The sequence below is a fragment of the Montipora foliosa genome, unplaced genomic scaffold (assembly GCF_036669935.1).
Source record: "Montipora foliosa isolate CH-2021 unplaced genomic scaffold, ASM3666993v2 scaffold_425, whole genome shotgun sequence".
Lineage (NCBI taxonomy): Eukaryota > Metazoa > Cnidaria > Anthozoa > Scleractinia > Acroporidae > Montipora > Montipora foliosa.
Genome location: NW_027179729.1, coordinates 1,517,501 through 1,523,693, shown reverse-complemented (window position 1 = coordinate 1,523,693; position 6,193 = coordinate 1,517,501). Strand labels below are relative to the sequence as shown.

The following is a 6,193-nucleotide window of genomic DNA, read 5'->3' as shown; positions in this document are numbered from 1 at the left end:
CCCGGTAACAAGGTACGATTTCGCGGAATTTTGGCAAAGATAGGAGAATTTACGAAAACAAAGAGAGTTAGGCGGTTTTGTTTTTGTCCAGTTCTAGTTCAAGGTTAAAGGTTTTAGTTATTGTTGTGCAGCAGTGTAACTTGATGGCCTGTGAGGCTGTTTCAGATGGCTATTCAGCCGATCCTGGTGACGTCGATAAGAGGTGAGACTGATGTTTTAGCTTATTTTTCACGTGAGGATATTTGTTAGAAGATGACTAGTTAACACTTTGAGTGAGTGGCAGTGAGGGGAAGGTTGATGTTGTACACATCACGTTATAGAAAGTATTTGAAATGTTTTGATGGAAAACAATTGCCAAGCTAGAGTTGGCTCCAGATAGAGAAAGAGCTATTGTTTACGTTGATTCTATCGCTCGTTCGTCGTTTGTGCTTATTTCAGTGGTTCACTGTCTATTTCTTATTTAAAAACCTGTGTTGGCTTGCACGAGTTTTTTTCGTTTTTTCAATTGATAACTGTATTCCATTGGACAACTGAGCGTACATGCGAATGTGTTTAAATTTAAATTCGTTAACCTTTTAGTTAATATGGAAATGTGATCTCTTCTATCTTGCCACGTTTTTTTTAAGAGGAGTCTTTTAGTTGATAAAATTGTCGATGTAATTGTATACTTTATCATGTTTTTCTTTGAAAAAAAAAAACAAGCTGATGCAGTGAATGTTCAGTATCAGAACACACTGGGGATTTTTGGCCAGAATTTATCCTATCGCCAGATTGAGGCTGCCCTCTGGGCCGCTCGGCTGGATGATATCAGATCGAGGTTGACGAAAGATGGCCGCTAGAGAATTAAAAACCGAGATAATAAGAGGTCTTTCTAAAGAGATTGGAAGTTTCTACGAAAAAACCGAGTCCAAATATTGGAAGTCCTTGCCATCTGAAGCGGTTCCTGAGAAGCTTGCGATCCAGGATTTGTTTAAAGAGTTGAACCGATTGAGACAAGATTCCTTGAAGTCTTACTCACGGATATCTGCTCGAGATAACTAACAGTGTCTTCCTGTAATTTGCACGACATGGCCTGCCGCGAGCTTGACAACTGGAAAAGGTCGATAATTAGAAGAGAGTTTTTCGTCGCCAAACATTCCAATCCATGGGTTGTAGAATTCAGCTACAGACTTCATAAGGAGATATTCGATCATTTAGTGGAAATCCTTACTTGTACATCCATGTATGGAGTAAACATCCAGAACCAACTTAAAAAAAAACGGCGAAGCAAAAGAAAAGGTCATTGAAGTGTCTCACAAAAGAAAGCTGGAGCGATCGTTTTCAGATGGACAAATAACTGGAGAGATAGGGTTTAGAAGAAGCATTAAAGTCAAGGGACACACTGATCTACTTGTGGATGCAAATAGGCCTTTCCAGCTTAAATACATTTACTCCACAGAAATGGTTCAAATTAAGTGTTATTATGGTGTCTGGAACGAAGAAGGAGTTCCTCAGTTTATTTGAAATCAATGAATCTACTGTGCACGTTTTAGTTCCTGTTGTGTTTAACAATTAAGAAATAGATTCCATGTTACCGTGTGTCTGCTCAGTAATAGATCACAGATGACGTCAAAATGTGGTGAGAACAAAAGGCGATAGTTGAGTGTGTCACTGATGTTCTCACCACATTTTGACGTCTTCTGTAATCTATTACTGAACAGAGGCACGGCAACATGGAATCTATCTGTTTTATATAATAATTTTTTTTATGCTGACGTCAGCTATGCGTCTGCCCTCTCATAGGCCATAAGTGAGAGCGAATCAAAATGCAAGAATAACTTGGATTATTATATAAAGAATATTGTATTGGTTGACATTAGAATATTCCAGTTGTTTTTGTTGTTTTTACATCAGAATTAAGTTGCAAGATGATTATGATTACCAGGGCATGGACTGTACAAAATTTTAACTATATATATATATAATATGTATATATATATATAATATGTATATATATATATATATATATATGTATATATATATATATATATATATATATTTTGTTTTTGGAAATATCCATACTTACCCAAAAAAGGTGATTAGAAAATCTGACAAGGAGAGAAATCCAGAGACAAAGGCAGGGTTCATACTATGACCTTCCATGACAGGGATATTGATCTTTATGGTTGAACACATAAAGATTAGATACTCTTTCCATCTTCAGTTCTCAACATTTATCCCATAAATATCATACAAGCTGTGAAATTGTTATTATTTGATTATAGTAGGCCACTTTGTGTCCTCTAAGCTTCACTGCCAAGCTGAATATAATACAATGTATATCAAAAGCAATCTACTTCAATAGTCAATTTGTGGATTTGTTATCAAGTTTTCTTTTAGGGGTTTGTATAACACAAAATAATAGCATTTAAGATCCAGATAAAGTGTAATTTTTATGAAACCAATAAGAACATTATAACCTTAAACAGCATATAACATTAAAGCTCTTATTATCAATGAACTTTCCTCAGAAAAACCTCTTATTATCTCAATATTTAATTCTCTAGCTACCACCTTTTAACACCCCCAATCTGATATCATCCAGCCAAGCCTCACAGAAGATATTCATTTTTGAGCTTCAGCAAGAATTTTTTTCATCTTTAATGTTATTTTCCCCGCTGAACCACAAGCAACAATTTCTTTTGAAATTTCACATGAGCAGTACATGCATGCACCTTCAGTGCTTGAAGGCATAGCACATGAACAATATCCTGCAGTGTTGCACCGCTTTGGAATATACGTGTCTTTACATTTCTTGTAGGTATCATGAAATGGATTCTGTTGCCTTATCCAAATGTTGGACATATGCTCATGCCTAAACACTTTGACCCATCTGTGTTTTACAAGGGAAAAACTGGCAAACGAAGCAAGTTGCTGGTGTTTAGACTCTCTTCCCTGCATTGAGTTAATTCCTAAACCCACACCAAGATCTTCATAAAGCTGTTTGGTATGAAAGGGTACACAGTAGCCCATTGCCCAAACACTGAGATTTGCAGAATGAAATAATGATGTCAAATTAAAATACTGTCTGCAATCCTGCTCTAAATTGGGTAGATCACTGGAGCTAATATTGGAGACTCTGCTGGCAAGGGACAAGCAGTTCCTTAGGTGAAGACCCATTCTCCCAAGAGACAATACAAAAAAGTTCTTGGCCTGCTCAATATTTCCCTCCTCAATTTGAACTTTAACAAGATACATAAAGCCATCACAAAATTTCTTCGTTTCCTCCCCAGTGAACCGAAATTCAAAGGGAGATGACTTTCGATTCTCTTTGAACCACCGCAAAATCTTATTATACATCTTCTTGCACTTTAATTTAAACCGGAGGGCCTTCAAATGCCCACGCAAAGAGTTATCTTCTGCCAAGTGAAAAACAGACTTTGCACTGGTGGGAATCTTTGCTTTAGCCAAAACATGGGTAAAAACCAACTTATGCCAATGCCCCCAGCAATTATTTCCCACATGAAGATTATCACATTTTGCATTCTGAATAACTGGACCAAGAATTGGCTCAAATTCTTGTCTAGATTTAAGGCTTGCTATGTAGTTGCATACTTTTGTACGTATTGTCTGCTCTTGACCAGCATTAATTGCCCTTCCCTGTTTTTCTTTAAATTGTGTCACCTTTTTCGCAACTTCTTCCCTGAATTTATATTCCCATGGCTTCCACTTACTTTGTGGATTGTTACTCAAGCTTTGCCCTCTTTCCTGTAATTCAGTAAGTTGCACATTTGCAAAAGATCATGGGTATTTAGCAGCATTGCTCAGTTCTCCAGAAAATTTTGCAAGCCACTTCATATCTGATGGAACAAGTTTAAATTCAAACTTAACCTGCTGATCTCTTACTGTAAACGTTTGACTTGCAATAGCAGTCATCTCTGATCTAAGTTGTTTGCCATATTCTATCATTGCAGGGTGATCTTCTTTACAGTTGGCGCCACAAATAAAAAAAATGTCATCTGGCGAGGCAATTCTTTCTAAAACATTCAAAAATGAGCCATGCACAAGCCTCATTAGCCTTACCAAAAGGGGCACCATCTGAGCCAACTGCTACTAGAAAATGACCCTTTTCTTTAACAAACCATGTGAGAAAATTAGGTATACGGCTATCTATGTGAAGGTAGAGGTCTGCCATTTGGAGTAAACGCTCTTTAAGGTCAATATAATAACCAGGGACCACTGGCAGTAAGTTTCTATTAACTTCTTCATTTTCCTTTTCTGCTTGACCTTCAGCAGGGGCCTGCGGTATGCTATTAAGTTCTCCAATATTTTGTACCTCTATAAATTTCATCAACTCTTTGTAAGGTACAAGTGCAGGTAATCTACAACCCTCTTCAAACTCTGTGCGCTTTCGCTTCTTTGCTGGGATGTCATAATCAAATATTTCTGAAGATCTAATATTACAATACTTTCTCTTGCTAAGAATTCCACCCTTGTATAGCACACTTACAGACTGAGAAAATTCTTTGAGGACTTTTCAAATTTAGCTACAGATTCAGCCACAAGCTGTGGTACAACTGCTTTACAAACAGTTTTTGACTTTTTAAGTATGCCAGTAACTACTTTAGTTTTACAATTTTTTACTAAGGTGCTCCAAAGTCCATTAGCAGTTGCACATTGAACCTCAGGCTCTGTACTTGGTGTAGAATGAATTTTCTTGGCAGAATCATATGTAAGCTTTCTTCTCTTAGCTGAAATGTTGTGTGACAAACCAACACACTTGTCACTGTTGTTTTCATCTAGAGTGGTTGGCATTACAACATGTTGTCCTCTTGGCAGATGCACTATTTCATTATCTAATAACCGTCGCTGTAGAGAGAAAAAAGGAAGAGTGACTTTAGAATTTTAAACACTGAAATAACGATCTGATAAAATTATTTGAAACATCGAAATACTGAATTGCTGTAATTACGGCTCTGCATAAATATTTTGCACAAGTGCATGTCTCCTACAACATCTTATTTATTACTGATTTAAGATATCATATCAGCCTCTAGCAAAGTAATGCAAAAAAATCACAACGTTTCGACCACTCCGAGTTAATTGTCAAGTGCTTATGATTTTTATTCTTTCTTTTTATTGCAAAATCGATCTCTAAGAAATTACTCATCATTATTATTTGGTAAAGAAGATATTTATCAGCATGCAATATTATATTTGTAAAACAAATAATACACTTGTGATCTTAAATTTTGCATTTCAAATCGAAAATACTACTTCGATAAAAAAATCTGAGTATTAATAGGTAATCACAAAACCAAATATCAATTTTTTACAGCATTAATTACCCAACTTACTTTTCTCTTCACTTCTGTAATTTTTCCTTCCAATTCTTGAATAGACTTATTTGCTTCAACTAAAACCTGTCGTTTCTCCTTTCTCTGCCGTGCCCACTCTCCAATGGGATAACGTGATGACATCTCGCCGGTGTAACTTTAGCAAAACAAGATCAATGTCAACCAAATTTTGCATGTCAATAGTCAATACAACTGGCTAAAATCCTATCGTTTTCATTTAGCGTAAATCGACACTAAAAGAGGTAAAATTGACCACAAACACAGCCAAATAATCTCCAGAAACTAGTACTAGTTATCTTCTACCTTCACCTAAAGGAAAAAAATCGAAAATGTCCCTAAAATAGTCGAATTTGGTATCAAATTAAAGCTTACCTTGTAGTTTTGCAAATGGCGGAGAACACAAATCTCGTGGCTGTCAAATTTAGGCACTAGACCTCTTCAAAGTCGACTGTCAAATGGGCCTGAGAAATACCCACAAATCTTTGCGTGCGTGGCCAAAAACAGAACGAGTGGTCAAAATTGCGTAAAAAATCCCCAGTGTGAAATAGGCTGCTTTTTCTCTTTCTTATACAGTGCTGCTTGCAATCTCAGTGAACAACAGCAAATAATTTTGGATCTAGTGAGCAAGGGACACAATGTATGCTTTGGTGGGGTAGCCTTTGCACAATCGAAACCTGTTTAAGACATGGAAGAGATAAACGACTCCTTTTTTTGATGCCCCAAGTTCGAAAACACCAACGTTTTCTTTTGCAACTTTTCGACTGTTGACGTGTACAACAAATGTCCAGTCTTTAAAGATCTTTACTTCAGTTAAAACTCGGCTGCCCTCGCATAGATCTTGTGACTGGACTTTTATC

At 36.6% G+C, this 6,193-nt stretch overlaps 1 pseudogene; it reads right to left on the bottom strand.

The window, feature by feature from the left end:
• Positions 1 to 2,604: 2,604 nt before the first annotated feature.
• LOC137988667 (uncharacterized) lies at positions 2,605 to 5,459 on the bottom strand (annotated as a pseudogene).
• Between the last annotated feature and the right edge of the window lie 734 nt (positions 5,460 to 6,193).